Here is a 21,766-nt window from a genome sequence, read left to right as displayed (position 1 = left end):
ATGCAATGTTGGGGGAGAAATAACACGGGTCATTCTTCATTTCCTTTTAAAGTCGCTGATAAAATGTAATTAAAAAGACAAGATGAAAAAGACGGAAGATTGTGCTCTGTGGCGTTGCTTGGGGGATACAGCAGTTGACTGACATTTGGAATGATGACGAAAAATGAATGCTAAGGCTGGGTTGCACCATCTTACTTTAACCTAAATGTCAAAAGTCTGTCAAACTCCATACAAAAACACCGGTTATCGTTAGTCACGGTTAAAATAAGGTGCAACTTAACCTAAGTTAGTCATGCTTCACAATACATACGGAACCAAATAGTTTCTACTCCTTTTCTTGCCGAACCTGTTTAGTGCGAGAGCCAAATAATTTTGATTTTCATACAGGCAATTGTATTTACTCACAAGTCGAAGATAAATTTACATTGATTTTTTATCTTCAAACAAAATTGAGGCAAAGTGTGAGCCACTAAACCTCAAAGTAGGTATAAAGTCGTTATTATTTTTCAAATTATTAACTAGATAAGAAAACATTATTCTAGAACTATAATTAGAGGCGTCTCGTCCAATTATTATTTACAACCCAAAATAAAATGAAAAAGTCTAAAATATTCCTCCAAATTCTCAGCAAAAAATATTTGTTTTTCATTTCCACAGACAACGTTGACAATGGGTTCTAACAAAGGCCCTTACATTGTCCCGGCAATTTGGAGACGAGGTCAGCTGTTGGGAATATAATAAACACGCTAGTTTCCTCGTAAATCCTTATTCAACAATAGCAACAATATTTAATAAGAATTTTCACGCGGTCCCTGTAAATAGGGTCATTTATTTAGTTTAATGCAGGGTGTATTCTCGGCTGTAACCGGCCGGGTGTAACTCAAGTATGTACCATCCTAGACTGCGTCTCACTTAACACCAGGTGCGATTGCGGTCAAATACCTGCCTTGTCTAGCATAAAAAAAGTTTTAATTTGAAGTTAGTTGTTACCGCTGAGACAAAAAAGTTGTATTACATCTGGTAACAAACATCTCAACAATCCGTCAGGCCAGTCTAGGAAGTTTAGACCAAATCCTCCATTTTTTTCTGGTAAATGGGAGGGCGTGCTCCTACAGTAGAAACTATTAAATGATACAGCAAGAGGGACCTCATCTAGACTTAATACAAATAATTCCTTGAATGTTTATAACTGCTTGAAAAGTTTTGTTAATTTAACATGATTTGAAATTAATAAATCAACCATAAAATAAAACGACAAGAGGCATCAAACATGGGCATTACCAAAATAAGAAAAATCACATTTCCAAAGTTCAAAGAACTTCTCTTAATTGACTGATGGCGTTCTCTTGATTTTCGTTTATTTTTACATCATAACGTATAAAATTAACGTGATTTGCCAAAGAACAAGCCCAGCATCGCAGGGTGCTCGAGAAAGGTTCCGCGGTGATCCATCAGCTTCAGCCCAGCAATTAGCGTCCACACCCGCCGTGCGACTGACAGACACCCACGTTACTCGTCAGGAGAAGACAGCTAAGGCTTGTGTATACTGCTTGCTATAATATACGGGAATATCCCCACCGCTGCAACTCCTGTGTAGCCAGGATCTACAGCTTGACGTCCAATAAAAACCCAGCCAGTTGCTGTAATGTAGTAAAACACTACTGTCTTAAAGGTTCCGCGGTGATCCATCAGCATTAGCCCAACCATTAGCTTTAAAAATAGGTTTCAAGAATAGATCGTTTCATCCACGAAGACGCGCCACACCAATTTTTGGTCAAGGGAAGCGCGGAGTGCGGGGAGTTTGATCTGAGCAATCCGAGCATCATTATTGTAGTGTGCGTGTGCACTAATGGATAAATTTAGCGTGTAACATAAACACTCAAACATTAGCGGAAGAATGGTGGTGCGCGTCTTCGTGGATGAAACGATCTATAAAACTCGAACTGATCTTCCATCTATTGTATTATAGCTTCCAGTGTACTACAAACTTAATAAACGAGTAAAAGGCCCTTTTATAAGAAGACGTTAACAAATAGTCAAAGGGAGCGCGGCTTATCAAAGCTCACGTGATATGCCGGTCTTGTACGCTCATCAAGCTTTACACTGTTACATCTTATATCTTTGTAATAGGTGCTAATTTGCAGGATTTTTTTAAGATTATCAGTAATTTGTTATTACACAAATTACTAATAGTCCCGTTAGCCCCTCGTCACCTCGTACTAAGCTAAATATGCTTGTATCACGAATGAGTTTACCACAATAGTCGAGCCGCGACGGGTACCGAACCCGCGTTCCCCGGATCACGAGTCGGCCAGTCCGACCTCTGCACCGTTCGGCTATCGTGGCTTTCTTTTTTGCCATCAAATAAAATTAACCGCCTTTGTGGTCTAGTGGGAAGAGCACCTGCTTCAGACGCAGAGGTCCCGGGTTTGAGTCCCAGTGGGGGCAGATTTTTCTGTTCGGTTTGGTTGGTGGTAGGACTTGTTCTAAGTCCGCCTGGCTAGCTACCACCATCTTATCTCTATTACAACTATACTCGTAAGTGATTTCGCTGTATTTAGTAGGTATTCCTTGAAATTCTGTAGCCATCTATTTTGGAGAGAGGCTATTTATTACCTACAATTACGATTCCCGAACAAACTATTTAAGGTGGGAATCGAACCCACGACCTTTTGCTTGCCGGGCGACTGCTCTTCCGTCTGAGCTACTTGGATGAACCTGTCGAAATTTTCAAGTGTAATAATAAGCTCTTTCGGCCAGTTATTTTACGTATGCGTATACGTGGGTTCGATTCCCATCTTAGGCAATTCGATTTTTTCAAGTAATTTTAATAATTTAGATCGACTCATAACGCCAGAAAATTTTAATAACTATAAAACTTTATTATTTTAAAGACCCTCTATTTATACACAGAAAAATAAATATGAAAGGCATAGTTAAATCGTACTGAATTTAAGTTCTTACAAAGCGCAAAAACTGAAATTTGTAAACTGAAACAGCATTTTACATAGAGTTTACGTAATTCCAAATCGATAATAACCAATTGAAGAGAGAGTGTAATACTTTGAGACAGCCCTTTGAGATGGCTACGGCTTCTAGCTAGGTCTATACCCACCTGTGTAACAATAACAACAAGCATGAAAATAAATTCAATCCCCAGCCGAATTTAAATTCAATGTTATTTTATTCAGTCAATTACGAGCAAGGCGATCCTGGTTAGCAAGTCATTGAATAGACCCTTAATAAAATTACTGTACTTCATTATACTAAAATAATTGATCAAATAACAGGAAACATCGTTAATACAGTAGGCGGTGCTTTCAGGGGTTCCGGCGAAATTGAATTTTCCAGAATATTAGAGATCAAGGAATATTTATTTTTACTTAACTTTGAACGCATTACAATTATTATAACGGTAAAGGGAATGTTTAGCGGGAATATGCTAATGATTCAGGCTATCAAGCTGAGTATTTATTTTATTTCACACATAAAACCAGCTATTAAAATCAAATGAAATGGCATGCTTATAATAATGGCTTAATTAATTTATATGTAAGTTAACCATTAGACAAAAATACCTAAATAACCCCTCACTGTATCTACTAACTAATGATTATTCAAATCATCAGTTTTTGTTCATATCATAATTTTATTTATTTCCTAAACATACAGTCAATAAAGCATTATATAGGAAAATGCGTGGAATACAATTTCTGATTTCGGGACTTTATTTAGACTAGTTAGGAGGTCAACATATCAAAAGTCCCCTTAGCCCTTGAGCCGGTGGGGAGAGGAGGGTATGAAGATACCATTTTTCGGTTTTCTAACTAGTCTTAATAAAGTCCCGAAGTCAGAAATTATTGTGTTCCACGCATTTCCCTCTTCACCGTCGTTAAAGATTTCATTGACAGGACTAAATGTAAATAATACCCATGAATATTTTAGTAAAATTATTTTTGTAAGAGTTGTTTTAATTAATAACTTCTAAGATGTTGATTAATAAGCAATTTATTAGACTTAGAATAATTGTTTCGATTAATTGAGTAGTCGCATCATTGGCACTCCTTATAAATTAATACAATAATGAATCTCGTACAATGTGATATTAATGTAATGTCTTGGCAGAACGTCATTCTGCCAATTTCACGTCCATCATTATTTGTCAACGGTTCTCCGAAAAGTATCGTTTCGATATTGAACTCTATGCGAAATATCCAAAGTTTCAAATTGAATGTTAGAGCGAAAGCTATTTGGCGTCCACTCAAACCGCGGTAAAAAATAAATGAAGAGATTTAGTTGAGATCGCTGACACTAAAAGATGTGATATTGGAAGATAGTTCTAGCTATAAAAATAAAAATAATACATAGGTACATGCCCGTTTTCACCATCAATCCTTAATTTTTAAGTGACTCCTATGGTAACTCATAATAGTAATTTTGTTTTCATAGGGGTCACTTAAAAATTAGAGATTGATGGTGAAAACGGGCATCATACTCGCATACTGTAGGATATATATAGGGTCCTTCTAAATCAGCTACGTTCCGTTTAATGGGAGCATGTATACGTCACACTGAATACGTTCCCAAAGTTTGAGCCAAAAATTCAGGCTAGTTTCCGAGATAATTAAGGAAACAACTTCATTTCTTATCAACCCAATACAACAGCCTGTTCAGCTGATTCACTACTACACTGACAAAAATCCGCACGCACACGAGCTTACGTAATGGCCGCCATTGCGCTTGTGCTGCCGTTGGGCCACTGGCCGCGAACACAAGAGTGCCGCCGGACGACGGACCGGGCGCCACACAACCTATTCTAGGGCTACTACTAGTTATTTAAGGAATTAAATTAAGCAGAAAATTAAAGTTTATTTATTTTTGGTAACATAAAAAAATCTTATGTGGTAAGTACTTATTTAGTGGCCTTAATGGAATGATGTTTATTCAAAAGTTCGTTAAAATACTTTTGCGCTTGTAAAAATCTTTTATTTCAAACGTAGCAACGAAACGAAGCAAAAAAGTTAGTTGCCGAAATCAATGACTTATTTTTATGCCATACACAAATGGGATAGTTACCATGACTATGAAATTTAGAATTACGGTTATTATTACGATAAAGCAGGCACATTTTTCATGTTAATTTTAATCGCTTAATATCCCCTTAGCAAATTAAAAATGTGATTCGTAATTGACTCGATCATAGCAGAAACTAAACGCTATCGAATTATCTACCTGTGATTATCGGCAGTCTTTTAGTATTCCGAAGTAAATAAGTAAATAATTGTTCCCAACTATCAATTTTAAACTGAAATAATAATCATTAAAATCATCGTAGAAACAAAAAAAACATTATAAAAGTAAATAATGATAGTTTTATTATTGTTAAGATTAGAAAGAATTTTGGAGTTGACATCCTTATTTATGCGTGGCGGAGTCGGTGGTATCAAAGACAGCCGTCCCTCACAATAGCCGACCGCGCTAGTGTTGTAAGAACCTCGAGTCTTTAAAGTCTTTATTTTGAGACTTGAGTTTATTTTTAAGACTAGGACTCGTTAGTCACATGAATAAGGGAATAATTGAGTCTTCCGAGTCCTTTCCAGTATTTTAAGTTCTTTGAGCTAGACTGAATCATGACATGAACTTGAGTTGGTGTATACTAATAGGCAACAATGAGTGATTTCATATCATCATCCGTATGTTATATCCTAATTGAAAATAAAATAAATCGCACAATACAAATGTAATATCAATAAAATTGCATTAAACGCAAATAATCGAATCAGAAGTATCCATCTAAAGACTGGCGATTTTCGTAATCAAAAAGTTAAAACGGTCCAATAAAATAATAAACACATAGTCTTAATTCATAGCTATATTATTTTATTCAAACTTTTAATAAGTAAGATTCCAAGACTCGAGTGTCGTATCGTACAACACTAGCCGGCGCGCAGCAAACGAACTTTTAGACACGTGCCGCCGCCTTTAGACACGTGCCGCCGGCCGCCGGCTAGCGCAATGTACACTCACCAAAATAAAATTAAGAAATGCAACAAACTTTTTTTTACTATTCAAATTAAAATTGTGTTTATTGTTAAATCACAGGTACATAAGATAGGTCATAAATAAATACCAAGTTGGAACGGAAATGATTCGGAAATTTTATTTCACTAATTAGGTACCTACCTACCTCATCTACTTTTCTATTCAAAATCAAAATCAAAATCAAAAAATATTTATTCAGTTTAGACCACAAGTGGCACTTATGAACGTCAATAGAAAATAATAAAAAAAGAAAAGGTAGCCCTTATGGGGCACTTTACATGTCTCCTTATCTTTTGGGCCCTACCAGCGCTTCGAGACAAACATATGGCAAGTGCTGAGAAGAAACGCCGGAACAAACTCAGTCACCACTTATTGCCAGGAATTATCTAACGGTAAGAATAGTCAAATTTAAGTACATCAAATATGTGCAGACTGAACTGACCACGCATCCTTGTCATCAATATAGTCTCGAACCTTGTAGTACCCTTTGGACATAAGGGTATTTTTTATATGTATCTTAAATTTGTTTATTGGCAATTCGACAAGGTTGTGTGGTATTTTGTTAAATATGGTAATACATTTCCCCAAGAATGAATTACCTATCTTATGCAACCTAAATGATGGAACAGCAAGTTTATTCTTATGTCTCGTGTTAAATGAGTGGACGTCACTTTTCTTAGTAAATAAATGTATATGTTTACGGACATACATAATGTTATCAAATATGTATTGCGAAGCCACAGTCAATATATTGATTTCTTTAAAAACTTCTCTAAGCGAGTCACGTGGTTTAAGACCGTATATTGCCCGAACAGCTCTTTTCTGTAAAATGAAAATTGATTCTATGTCTGCTGCTGAGCCCCACAGTAAAAGACCATAAGACATAATACTATGAAAATAACTAAAATATACAAGCCTTGCTGTTTCAACATCAGTCAAGTTTCTGATCTTTCTCACCGCAAAGGCAGCTGAACTAAGTCTTCCCGCCAAGGCAGCAATATGGGGGCCCCATTGTAATTTACAGTCTAGGGTAATACCTAGAAAGACAGTAGAGTTTATCAGTTCAATGCGTTCATTATTTACTGTAATATTAGTATTAACTTGTTTGACATTAGGCATAGTGAATTTTAAACATTTAGTTTTTTTTGCGTTTAATAGCAAATTATTAGTTGTAAACCAGTCTAATACTTTGGAAAGAGCATTATTCACGTCGTCAAATATTTCCTGACGCCTGTCAGTTTTAAAAATTAAAGAAGTGTCATCAGCAAATAATACTATCTCACAAAGGTCCTTTGAATAAAAAGGTAGATCATTTATATAAATCAGAAAGAGCAATGGTCCCAGTATTGAGCCTTGGGGCACTCCCATTGTTAGGGGGGCGCCCGAAGAGTTAGTTCCGTGAATATTTACTTTTTGTAATCTGTCTGAGAGGTAAGAGTGTAATAGGCTTAAGGCCTTGCCTGATACGCCATAATGTTCTAGCTTAAATAACAGAGTTTGATGATCAACACAGTCAAACGCCTTCGATAAGTCACAAAATACACCAATAGCATCCTTTTTCTCCTGCCAAGCATCGAAAATGTGTTTGATAAGAGCAACCCCTGCATCGGTCGTACTTTTCCCTTTTGTGAACCCATATTGTTTTTCATGAAACAGTTTATTTAAGTTAAAATGAGACAGTAGTTGATTGAAAATAATTTTTTCAAATATTTTACTGAGCGCAGGTAGTATCGATATAGGTCTAAAGTTGGATGGGTCACTTTTGTCTCCTGCTTTAAATAATGGTATGATTTTACTATGTTTCATCAGGGTAGGGAACTGACCTTCGTTAATACATTCATTAAAGATATGAGCTAAATGGGGAGCTATAAGAGGAATGACGGGTTTTATTATGTCTGTTGATATGCCCCATATATCCTCTGTCTTTTTTATATTTAGTTCTTTGAAAGTTTTTATAATAACTATGGGGTCTATTTGTCTAAATTTTAATGGGCTATTGCAAACATCAACACAACCCTCGAGAAGAGACATTGCCTGATATGAACATGAATTAAGATTGCTTGTTGTTATGATTGGTACATTTGAGAAGTAACCTTCGAATGTAATAGAAATGATGACATTAACGATTAATTTAAGAATGGACTTTGATTTAGGATAAATGGAATATCAATACAAACAAATTGAAGAGTTTTATTTGCTTCAATAGTCTAATTTAATGTTTCTAAATAATTGACTAGGCCATTGAATTACCTTCACAAAAAAATAAGTTCGATTAATTTTTAATTATTATCTGTTATAGGATATTTTACCATGAAATACTCAACACCATAATTTAGATTCGAATCAATTGAAATCGAAAGCAAGCAGATAAAATAATAAACAAATAAGTTTCTTTTTGGTCGACTGTACGCTTATGCCAACTTTTCGGCTCTTGCTTTGGCGGCGTCGGCGTCTTTGTGTCAACAAAAGGCGTGCGGCTTGTCGGCATTTGTCGGCGCGTGCGCTTTGATTTAATTCAGTTTTTGACTAGCTTTCTTGTGTGAAGGCAGTGAAGGTGCGTTTTGTAGTGCTCGTGAAGTGAACTATGACGCACAGATGCACAAATGCAAATAAATTTACTAAGACGCGCCTTAAAAATCATGGCCTTTGCTGGTTGATTTTTCGATGGTATCGTGAATCCGTTTTACTGTGATTAACATAAGATAATAAGGATAGACAACGATATGAGAGTAGGCCTGCAACATTGAAGTGATAGCTCGCCCAATCAGTCGATCAGCTAATCGGCTATCAGCTGTGACGACTGCTGTGAGTTGTTATGACGTGAGTGTAAACAACAAAAAAGTGTGCAGTGGTAGTGAGCGTTGTGTGTGTTGTGTCTCGTGTTCCTGTGCCGAATGAATACACTACAGCTTTGTTGTGTGAGTAAAAAATACAGCATGTTCCATTATGTAAGACGAAATGAATTTTTATTTTTGTTAGAAAATGTAACTTTGTAAAATCATTATAAAACACATACTCAAATTTGGTGAACTTGTTCAGTGTACCGTATAGATGCCCCCATTAAAAGGAATGTAGCTAGTTTAGAAGGACCCTGTATAGCGTCAATACAATTAAGATCATTAGTAATTTAATGGTTCCAGATAAACCTTATATGTTTACAATGATTTTTTTTAGTTTTAAAGACAGATTTTTTAACGCCTTACAGCATAAATATCTACGTAAATAACGCCCCTATTCACAAACGCATGGACGCACAGGGTGACACACGAAGCAATCAGAGAGCTCTATTGAACGCTGTGCGTTTGATTTACTTCTTCACATAAGCAAGCATCGTTTGTGAATACGGGCGTAAGTCCTAATGCATTATTTTGTTTTAGATAGTTTGACATTCAAGTGGAGAACTGTCTAGGTCAACTTCATAGATTAACTTTGACTGTTGATAACTCCAATGTAAACTTGCAAGTTTTGTAATGGAATATACCTAGTTGTTTTTCAGGCCGAGTTGCACCATCTTAGTTTAATATTGACAAACGTCAAAAATCTGTCAAACTCCATACTAAAACACCGGTTAATGTTATAGTTACGGTCAAAGTTAGGTGGTGCAACCCTAAGACTTGCCATGTTATAACCGAACTTGATATAAGGGCGAACAATCAACAATTTCCAACTAGCTATTCTAGTCAAGGGTTAAAACTGAGTCAAACTTAGAAATTTCGAGACTTGAAGGTTGAATTCTTGATTTAGACTGACTAATTATAACCTCCAATTTAAGTGTAAATTTAGTTTGCGAGTGTAATTACATAAATTAGAACATAAATGTCCTAACTTTAATTGGATAAGATAATTATGAATATTCGTAAAAGAAAGGTGTTAACATAACAGCATATAAGTGTTCCCTAAGCTTTTATCTTTAAGAATGGTTGCAAAGTTACGTGGATTGTTTTTATATGTATTTCCTAAACTTCTGTGAACTCATACCTCTTTTAATATTAGTATAAAGTAAACCCCCGAGAAAAGTTTTCATAACTTTATCGAGAAACTTTTAAACTGTGGTAAAGTTTGTATTCTCTGCTATTAAATCCAATTGAATAATGAATTGGTTTCAAAAAGCAAGTGACTCACGTTCAAACAAAGCCAGACCTTTAGAATAAAATTTACCTAGTAGGTACTATTGAAAGAGTTTTTCGGTGGAGTTTCTAAAATCCTAAACTGATAATTTAAAAAATAGCTTATTAATTGTTCGCTCCAAACTCTGCTAGCTTGAATTTTATAACCAGTAGCTTCTTAAGCTTTTTGATTACAACTCGTCGTCGTCGCATGTCTCCATCCGTGTAAATTTGTTTTTGGGCATTAAACTCTAAAGTACCTCCTTTATACAGGGTGTTAGGTAAATGGGTATATGAGCCGACACTAGCCCATGTTAACATGGTCATATAAATGGTATGGTGAAGTCAGAAAATTAATATCTTCATTTTAATTATTTTATTTTTCATAGAAATCGGATTTTATAAAAAAAAAAGTATGAAAATTAAAAAAAAAAACGATGATATCAAATTTCTGACTTCACCATACCATTTATATGCCCATGTTAACATGGGCTAGTGTCGGCTCATATACCCATTTACCTAAAACCCTGTATAACATTATTTTTATTTTTTAAATTTATAAACATATCGAAGATATAAAATCAAACAACAACGGATGTGATTATTCTAACGCAGTACAGAGACCTGTTCTTTTTATCAACCCTATCGTCGATCCGTCTTTGTTCGACGACGACGACGAACTACCCCGCATCGAACACAAAAATATGTAATGTCGTAAATCGAATCAAAAATCTTGGCGTAATCGGTGTACCTTCATACATAAAAATAGATTCTCCTCCTTTAGTTGCAGTCGGTCAAACTCATAATCATTATCATTTATTTGCAATTAAACATGGTATATAAAGATGTTAGGTACAGACAGTGAGAACGATACAAAAGTTAAATTAGAAACACCACAATATTAGCGACGATTCTAAAGAAGAACAAAACTACAGCAAATCAAAGAACTCTTTTAAATCGTAAAGTGTCAGTGATAGCAACCATTTACTCAAATGTTTCTTAAAATTACAAATAGGTACTTAATGTCCTAAATTCTTTAGGTATTTCTATATGTAAAAAAATAAACTACCGTAATTGTGCACTTTTGTGTATCTGTTACAGGAAATGTATGAATTCTAGGAATTGTATACTATTCCTAGGAAATGTATACAATTCCGAAGCTATTTAGGAAATGTATAAAATATTGCTTCAGAGATTTTTTAATACGCACATATCCTAGGAAATGTATACTTTTCCTAGGAATTTTATAGAATTCCAATATTGTATTAGGAAATGTATAAAACTAAGCGGCACTAGCGCGGTCGCGTGATCGGGTGCCCCTCGGCACGCCTAAAATTTCATTTAGCCAAACCACATTGGCCGATAGGTACTTTTAACTCACAATTATTATTGTTTAGCCTGACAGTTGTTTTCGCAATATTATACTTTGGCCGAAAAAATATTTCCCTAAAATTTATTGGCATACCTTTCTTTCGGCATCACGCCTAATATGCTGAAGTATTGGAAATCCCTAATTTTAACATCTCTTTTATTAAACTATTATTGACATGAAGGTTTTTGTACTCCTGTAGCTGGATAACAAAGTCTCGGTTAGGTTAGGTTAGACTTGCGACCTTACACATACACAGCTGCCGCGGTAGCAGCTGTCGAGCGCTATTTAAGTTTCTGAGAAAGAAAAGTGGCGTAAAAAAAATTTAGGCTTAGTGTGCTATAGACAAATAGGAGTACAAAAAATTTGGCGATTCGATAGAGACCCCGCGTAATCGGATGATGCAATACCCTCCCCTCGCACCGCATGTCCACGCGTATTCATTGAAATCTTATATTACATTTCCGATTGCTGTTTAGGAAATGTGTAAATTTCCTAGGAAATGTGTCTAATATAATTTACATCACACATTTCCGGGTGATTTTAGGAATTATACACATTTCCTAGGAATTGTATACAATGACGGATTTCATACATTTCCTGTAACATATCGACAATAATGCAATAACATTTTCTCTGGAAAACAAGCCTAAACTTGTTTAAACGATTTTGGCGCCCCGCCCGGCATCCGTTGGCACTACGTATCGATTGATAAAGTCGATCCGTTAGGTAACTCACTCGAGTAATGGAGCGATATCGTAAATAGTGATTCGATGAGATAGGTATAGTGCAGTGTGGTGCAGTGGGTCTTATGCCCGTTTTCACCATCAATCCCTAATTTTTAAGTGACCCCTATGTTGTTAACACATAATATGAATTTTGTTGTCATAGGGGTCACTTAAAAAAATAGGGATTGAAGGTGAAAACGGGCATTAGACAGGTGTAAGTGCTGTCTAGAAATCTGCATAAATAAATATCAATGGTGAGTAATAAATGCCTGATGGCCTCAGTAGAGTCTCTCAACAAAGTCAATCTTTTGTATTCAAATATATCAATCAATAAATCGCCAAAATCAAACTAAGCAATTTATTATTTGAATAAGGCCCAGAACAGACGGTGAAACGCAACTACTAGTAGTAAGTAACTAGAAGTTGCAGTTTCGTTGCAATAGCACCTACGTTCTAAATAGAATCCCCATGCAAAATTTGAGACTCCTAGCACTTGTAGTTTTTGAGATTTCGTGATGAGTGAGTGATTTAGTCAATCAGTCAATCAGTGACCTTTCGCTTTTATAAATATAGATTAAATAATAAATAAAAGCATTATATTTTAATAGGTCGATATCTCAAAAGCCTTCGTGGAGTTTGGACCGACCCATCTGTATATTTTTACTTTATGGTAGTTGTAATGATCACAATAATAAGATTTCCGTATTCCTGAAATATCACCGTATTTCAGATATGCTAATAACTTACGAAGAATCAGACAAACAGAGCTACACGTTTTGTCTTAGCGTAGGTATTTCAGTCTTTATAAAGTACTATTGAAACTTTGTTTTGTGAATTTAGAGAAAATAAAGTAATACGATAAATCTAACTAGTATTGATCCAATTTGAATAAGCGGCTTTGTTAATTAAATTAAAACATTGGTAATCTGTGTTAAAACGTTACAAAAGACAGAATTTATGCCCGTATTCACAAACATTACTATGAGGTCTCCTAGTACGAGTGAACGCACAGGGTGACACACGAACCAATCACAGAGCCCTATTTGCTGCTTCATTTAAGCGACTATCGTTTGTGAATACGGGTGACATAGAGTTCTTAGTAATAAGTATACAAAGTTTGAACTAATAATTATTCAATTCGTATAAAAAATTCTAAGTAGGTATTTACCTTCGGATGGATGTTTGACTTTCACTTTGATTGTGAAGGTAATCCGTTCAAGACTGGCACAAAATCTGTAACAACGAAACAAAATCATCATTTTTTGTCTGTACTTACAATAGAAATAACGATTATAGAACAAATAAAACCTTAAGACAAAAATTACAATACGATACATAGTTTTTCAGTAGTAGTATTTCTTCAAATACAAAATATAAAAAGTAGGTTTTAGCATTCCAGTGGGTTGAGTGTGAGTATACATCAAACGTTACATCAAACTAGTGAACGTGATAAAAAAATATATGAAAATTTTAGTTCTTGAACGTTTCCGCTAGGGGCGCTGTACAATCCGTCATACATTTAATGGATTTTTTTACGCTTTTTTTATGTAAACACACTAGGCCCTCAGGTTACTTTAAGAACTTTGAAATAATAAATTATACCTACCCGATACAAGAGTGTAGTACAAAGTAATAAAAGAGTGTTAAAAAGGAGATTTTTAAAACCTACTTGAAAAATAAATGAAGTGGATTTCAATCTATCGGGTTAGATTTTCAGACTAGGTTCCGAATTATAACATTACTAGCTTTTGCCCGCGGCTTCACCCGCGTGAAATTCAGTTTGTCACAGATCGTCATAAATTATAGCCTATATTATATTAACCTGGGTTATAAACAATAATACAGTAAAGTTTCATCAAAATCCGTTCAGTAGTTTTTGCGTGAAAGTAACAAACATCCATCAGACATCCAGACATCTAAACTTTCTCATTTATAATATTAAGTAGGATGATCGGAAGGTATTTTGCATAATGACATACTCGTATTATAGATTAGATGGGACACAATACCTCCATGATGTTACGGTTACATTTTAAACCATCCCTGGCATTTAGCGGTATAATCCCAAGCTATCTCCTAAGCGCTCCGATCCTATCTGACGTCACGCCCCGCTGCCTGATGACGTCACCGTAATTACGGTTCAGTGATAGGACTCGATGGGCGTACAATGCGATAAGAGACATTGATATTGAAGATTTAAAAGTTGCATAGGAATTTATGCTTTGTCCATTTATGATAAAATGCATGTTTGTAAAACATTCCTATTGTTAGAGTAGGCGCACACCGTTGATTTTTCGTCGACCGATAGTTTAGCCCGGCAGTTGATCAGTATGGGTATGTATGCGAGTGCGCACACTACGCCGATTCGATTTGGCCGATTCTTCATACAATTTAAAATCGGGCACAACTATCGGCCAACTAAAAATCAACGGTGTGCGCCTACTCTTATTAATACCCTCTATTAATTGATTTCGATTGATTATTTCAGCTCTTGCCAAATGTTAAATAAATAAATATCCTTGGACATTTTACACTGCGCCTCTAGTCCCAAACTAAGCAAAGCTTGTACTATGGGTACTAGACGACGGGATAAACATACTTATATACTTTTTTTTTTTTGTAAATACATACATATTATACATAGAAAACACCCAGACCCGTCACAGAAATTAAAATTCATCATTTCAATTTCTGCCCGGCCGGGAATCGAACCCGGGACCTCTCGGCATAGTAGTCCGTTCTGAACCACTACACCAAACGGCCGACAAACTCATAATGTAGTATTACCAACTAACAAACATTTGGCAAGTGCAACATTAATTAGCCCTTTGAACTTTAGATTTTAATTTGTCTCAGTTTATTTAAAACAAACTTGACCTTCACTGGTTGGGTTTTTATTGGCGATCAAGCTGTAGATCCTGGTTACACAGGAGTTGCAGCGGTGAGAACAAGAGGTGGGAAGTTAATTTAAATAACTTAAATATATAAAATACGCCACAAACCGGCCATTGTGGGTATCATTAGAGGAGGCCTATGTTTAGCAGTGGACGTCCTATGGCTGAAAATGATGAGGATGAAATATTTAAAATAACAGGCCTGAGAAAGATCTAAGTTCACGCAAACAAAGTGTCGGGCTCACAAAGTTTTTTTAAAAATTCCGATTGAGGCTATAATCTCAGTCTTAAAAACAAGAATCTTTGTCATCAACCAGATTCATGGTAAATCGATGCTTTTTAATGGTTTACATTAAATACCCATTAATAGCCGTATCCCGGAGGATCAGTGACGTCAAAGACTCCCCTCCGATCGGAAGCCGTGGGTGTAATTGTTTGCTGCTGACACTATACAGGGGAAACAGGGGCTAAATGCGGCTGAAAACATTGAATTTTCGCATAGATCCAGTTAATTCTGTAACCTATATTACTGATACCTTTTGAAATAGCTCGTAAAGCACTTTCAGGATCTGTAACCAGTTTTTCGATATCTTGTATAGTTCAGAAATAATCGTGTGAGATCACTTATCGCTTCCACCCTGTATACACTCTTCATTACTCACTGTCATCTAAGATACAGGTTTAATCCTAGTTTAGTTGGTAGGGACATACTCATGATTAACACGATTGTCAATGGTAGTTAAATAATTATATCGTACAATTATTAAAAATCGTCATCTTCTTGGATAATAAATTATTATTTTATTTATTTTTTATTATACGGCTCGGAAACGTGGCCTCTCACTATAGGCCTCATAAATCTCAAAGTTTCACAGCGTTTTATGGAGAGAGCTATACTCGGTGTTTCTTTACGGGATTGAATCAGAAATGAGGAGATCTGTAAACGAACTAAAGTCGCTGACATATTAGCTCTTCGGAGGTTTTATTTTTAATTTGATTAAACGTTCCCTTTTTCTTAAGTATTCCATAATGCCCCAGTCTCCCTTATTACGAAAATGGAGCAGCCTTTGAAAATGCGTAATTAAACGCTGATACACCCTGCCATAAGATACAGAACAGTTAATAATGTCGGAAATCATTTGCGCGGTTTCTGAGTCCAATTGTGTTTAGCAGTTGTTACCGTCGACAGAAAATCAAGCTAAGCTTTTTTCAAATTGAACCATTAAAAGCGCTTTTTAAAAGCTCATTTGCATAAAAGTAAAATGACTTTTATGTTATTAAAATAGATATAATTACTTAATCCTTCAAGCTCCGCGAATCTAGACACAATAGATAATCAATTGTTATGACATTAATTAATGCCGTCTGGGACTCAATCGGTTAATTTAGATTTCCGCATAGGACGCCAGCGTAAGAAGTACCCAACCGCACTACCCGCGCCCACCGTCGTCTATGTTTTAGTACAAGCAAAGCAAGAAGAAGACTTTTATGACTGTATATGGTGGGTAATATCGTCTGTAATCGTAATCGTAGTTCTCATGCCACCCTGTAACGGAGTTGACATAATTGATAGGTCTCCTGTCAAATATAGAGTTTTCCAGCGACTTCACGCACTTTTAGCTTGGTCACGGGCCAAGTCACCGGTTTGATTTGATCAACCGCCGTTGTGGTCTAGTGGACACCGGCTTCAGACGCAGAGGTCCCGGGTTCTATTCCCAGTGGGGGCAGATTTTTCTGTTCGGTTTGGTTGGTGGTAGTGCTTGTTCTAATTCCGCCTGGCTAGCTACCACCATCTTACCTAAGTCTGTCGCCATAACAACAATGTTAAACAGCATTGTTGTATTCCGGCAGTTAGAGGTATGATAGCCACTTCCTCCGTGGTTGAGGATTCCGGGTGAGTCTCGCTTCCACCTTCGGCCTGATCATCACTTACCATCAGGTGAGATACAGACCAAGAGCTGCCTTGTTGCGGATAAAAAAAAACTTCAAAAATCTACTCTAGAATCTTAGAGTGGGCTCAGTTGTTGGAAGAAAAAATATTTAAAAATTCAATACAGTGACTGGCCCGTGGACCAAGCTAAAAGTGGGCCAAGTCCCTGGAAGGCTCGTCAAATACACAGATACACTTTTAAGCAAGTATGCTATAAAGTGAATTCTATTCAAAATTTTAATATTTCTATCTTTACACTAAAAATAGCACAACATTGTTCAAAGGTTTTCGGCAAAATTCGGCACCACTCGGAATATTTCGACGCTAAAAACACAATCGCATCTGCATCGTGTGGGCGGGCACGTGGCAATTCAACCTTTTACCTTTAACCTGCGTTTAATGTGATGAAGGTTATTTGATACCTATTTGAAAAGCTGTTAGCTGCAAGATATCGACACTGAAAAATAGCGCTGCACGGCATCTTAGGTTTTTAAGCTTACCTACTTGAATTGAGTGAGTCGGGTATTCTGAAACTTAGATGTCTTTCGTGATTGATTGTGTGTGTCTTTCTTTGTGGAAATTCTTTTAATTATAAAGCTTTTCTGATAAAATGGTAGAGGTCTTTCGTAATAATAAAGATGATGATGCAGGGATACATTTTTAAGTATTTTTTACTCACGCCCGTATTCACAAACGATGCTTGCTTAAGGGAAGCAGCAAATCGAACGCACAGCGTTGAACAGAGCTCTGTGATTGGTTCGTGTGTTACCTTGTGCGTCCACGCGCACTGTGAGACCTCATAGTAATGTTTGAATACGGACTATACGGGCTTTGAAGGTGACGTTACGCTATGAGTGAGCCCTGTCAGACGTATATTGAGGCTTTAAATCTGACACCATCTCACCCAATATAAGTGTAAGGATACAAAGGCACAAACAACTAGCCTGACGTCAAACGGGGCTCGGCTTTATGTCGCAATGATCCCTCGAATAGATTTACTTGCCAACTCCGATGGTTACGGGGCGCTGGGCCAGCGGTTTTATTTTCAATGTACAAGTTATCTAAGGATTACCACAGTGTAGGTGGGTGCAGTAAACCATTTCATTCTTGAAAACTTAATAGTTTAAAGTTTTGTAATTTAGAAGTTTATTGTCTTGGGACATGCATGGCTGAAATGTTGTGCAAAATTATGACTTCATCGTTTGTTCGTTCGATGCGTCTGACATGACGTAACTAGACGTGTGACGTCGTTTAACGCGTCTGATATCCTCTGAAATGGTCATATCAGTGTAACTTTCACGTAGTTACTGTGCTACAAAAACACTAACATTATGTGCCAAAGATGGTACGACAGGCATACTTTAAGGCGATTTTAAATGTAGACAAAAGTTCAGAGTTGACCTACCGAGTTTCATTATACTGTGTCAAAGTTATCAGAGTCTAAGCAGATAATGTCGAGTCTTCTCGAAGTTCGGGCCTACGCCGCTAAATGCGGGTAGCATTTGTGTATTTTTTTCTAGCGATTTAGTAAAGTCTCTAATCTGAGTAACTTAACGTCTGGTCATTTTTAGCCTCAATTTACATTATTAATTACTTTAGCATATTTATATACCAAATTTTTTCGTAGTTGTACTGATTAATTCTATGCTTTAATTAGAACTTAATGTTAGAAGAGTGTCTTTGAAATTAAATAACTGATTGACGTAGCATCTCTTTCAGCTATTTTTTCTCCACCGAAGAAAAAATATTATCTTTGGTTAAAGAAGCATATTCTTCAATGGTTTTGCAAGGAAATGTTTGTAATTTTGAACTGTACATTATAAAAACCATTAATTGCAGTTTTTTCCCAACTTTTATTTATTTTGAACGACTAAATTCACTCTATATTTCTCAATAGGCAAATAGTTTTGATATTTCCCGGTCGAATGTCGGTTGTCGAATGAACGAAAACGGTTGTGAAACGCTTTGCCTTGTCGAACGCAGGCACAGAACGCATGCCATTCTCAGTACCATACAATACAGTTCGAAACACGATACGACAGAAATTGCCGGATTAATCCACTTTATTCATCAAATCAAATATTTATAACCATGTATAATATTTTAACGTCTGTAAACCTTTGAAAAAGAGGCTGACAATAGTGACTGAGTTTCTTGCGCTGCTTCTTCTCAGCACTGGCCCATTTATTGTCCTGAAGCAGTGGTAGGTTTAATACTGGGACGTGTAAAAGTGATTTTTTAAAGCCTATTTGCAGAAATAAATGAGTTTAATGAGTTCATCTGGGTGAAGTAAATGGAAGTTTTAGTGTCCTCATTTCACATCGGAACTAGTTCACTCAGGTGATATCACCCAGGTATCGACGTCGAAGTCACTAAAGCCGTCGCCTTTGGTAAACAGATGCGAAGCCCTGGGTGAATTTATTCCTAGGTGAACAAAAGCGACCGCTTTAGTCCACTCAATTCACCTGGAAAATGAAGTTGGGTGAAATGGTTCCGAAGTGATGAGCACACTAAAAACTCCAGTTTTTCACTTAGGTGATATCACGCAGGTAAACAAAGTGGAATAATCCAAATTGCCTCGCTCAATTTATCGGGCGATCTGTAACAAGTACAGCTAAGTCTTCTTTATCGAGCAACTTTCACCCAAACCACAGGCAGTTGGGAGTCGGTAAGTTTAATTACATTTCCAGTAAATACCCCAAACTGGAGTTGTCGACTTACTTCCAATCAGACTCCTAAAAAAACTACAGGGAACAAAACATTAAGCTTAAGGCTGAGATCACACCGTCGCTTGCCTCTCTAACTGACGTAACTGACACAGAGCAAAATTTTCAGGCAATAAAACAGATCGATTCGTCTTGCAAAATTGATTAAGATGGTGTAGATAACTCAGTTTCCAAAAAAATGTCAGATACATCAGTTAGAGAGGCAAGCGACGACACTACAGTGCAACAAAGTCGGACCAAAAAAAGAAGAATGGAATGTAGAGAGAGAGGTGTATGTGATTACCTACCAAGAGAAACATTTTATTAGAGAACAATTTCATGATTTCACGTAATGATAAAGTTTTGATAGTGTTTTGTTTCATGCAGCTGGAGGTAGATAGGTACTCTAGAAATTACTCGTAGTAGTAATTCATTATTTATTTGTACTTTATATTTGAAACCATTTGCGCTAAACAATTGCCTGGTTCACCATCAATACCGCGTTTTTAAAAAAAAATACACAAAAAACACAATGTCGCTCAATAGTGACCAAAAATTTATGAAATTATGCACAGTTTCCCAGTATCACGCACGCGTCCCTACCTCAAATCGTTTTCGAGAAATAAGCGTTGCTATTTGGCCCACTCTGTATTATTATTTACGTGCTTATAATGCTAGATGTAGTGTGGCACCAGCCTTACCCCCTAATCCTAAACGAGTTCGGTTTACACAATGGTATCGATTCCCGCACTTACTCCTATTATGTCTGTCTCGTATTCTTTTGGGTCATTTATTCCATTATGTCCACGAAATGATACGATATTAATTACAGAGCCTTTTATATTCGTACTAGCATTACCTTTTAGTGTAGGTAGCGTCTCTACATCACATTAAGATCAATACTACATTATTTACTTGTGATAAGAGTGGCTCTTCCCGCGACCTTTACCAGATCGTCGGTCCATCTAGTAGGAGGCCTGCCCACGCAACGTCTTCCAGCCCGTGGTCGCCACTCGGGAACTTTTCTGCCCCAACGGCCATCGTGTCATCGACAGCGGGCAGCGTAACCCGTTCATTGTGGAAAACCTTGAAGGAGGCCTTTGTCCAGCAGTGGACGTCATTTGGCTGAAACGAGCGAATAAGAGTGAATTTCAACAAAAATGTATACAGGGTGTCCCAGAATGGGTGAATCAAACTGCTAGGGGAGGTAGCTCTACTTATTTACTATCCCTAAAAAATATGAAAAAAAAATGAGTTCAGATTTTTTTTTTAATAAAGTGCTCTAAACTTGAAATCTAGTCATTATTTTCAAAAGTTTGTTTACAGATAAACGAAGCGATCATGTACAATTAATATTAGTAAGAAAAAAGTACAGTCACGGAATGAAAAGGTTCGTCAGTTTTCAAATTGATTCCTTCAACGAATCGCGAGCACATATTACCTTTTGAAACTATGTTACAGAATAATCTCGAGTTAGAGAAAATGATCTTTAACTGTTCGTCAGTGAAGTTCAAAATTATTCAGATCAAAGTTGTTTGACGATTTATCTTGTCAAGAAGATTATTATGATTGATAAACTAAAACCTTCTTGTTGGTTCAACCTGCCATTATTATTTCTATTAAATAAAAAAAAAACTACATTTTGTAACATTATTGCACTGATGGAATAGAAAAATAAACAAGCAAAACCTTATTCGTTAGCAAACGTCATAATATTTATTTCAATGTTAGCAGCACTGTTTCTTGCATGGTTATGTTGGCAGGTTTGATTCTTACAGTACCTAGTGCAAGCGAAAACCGACACTAAGGTGCGAACCTTTTCATTCCGCGACTGTACAAATAAACTCCAAACGCAGCAATTATAGCCAGATACTTAGGCAAAGTTGATTTATTTTCACTTTTTCAAAGATTTTTTTTGTTTCCTTATGCGCTTTATTTTTTTTTCATATTTTTCAGGGATAGTACATTAGTAGAGCTACCTCCCCTAGCAGT

The 21,766-nt window shown here is 36.3% G+C and overlaps 1 protein-coding gene across 1 annotated transcript in view; it reads right to left on the bottom strand.

Moving 5' to 3' along the window:
• The window catches only part of LOC135083727 (octopamine receptor Oamb), a 166,689-nt gene that overhangs the window by 89,202 nt on the left and 55,721 nt on the right, over positions 1-21,766 (bottom strand). The window contains exon 2 of the mRNA XM_063978450.1: positions 13,414-13,478. The gene's annotated coding sequence lies outside the window, so the exon portion shown is untranslated. The remainder of the gene's footprint in view (positions 1-13,413; positions 13,479-21,766) is intronic.

The sequence above is a fragment of the Ostrinia nubilalis genome, chromosome 24 (assembly GCF_963855985.1).
Source record: "Ostrinia nubilalis chromosome 24, ilOstNubi1.1, whole genome shotgun sequence".
NCBI lineage: Eukaryota > Metazoa > Arthropoda > Insecta > Lepidoptera > Crambidae > Ostrinia > Ostrinia nubilalis.
This window is presented reverse-complemented; position numbering and strand designations above follow the sequence as displayed.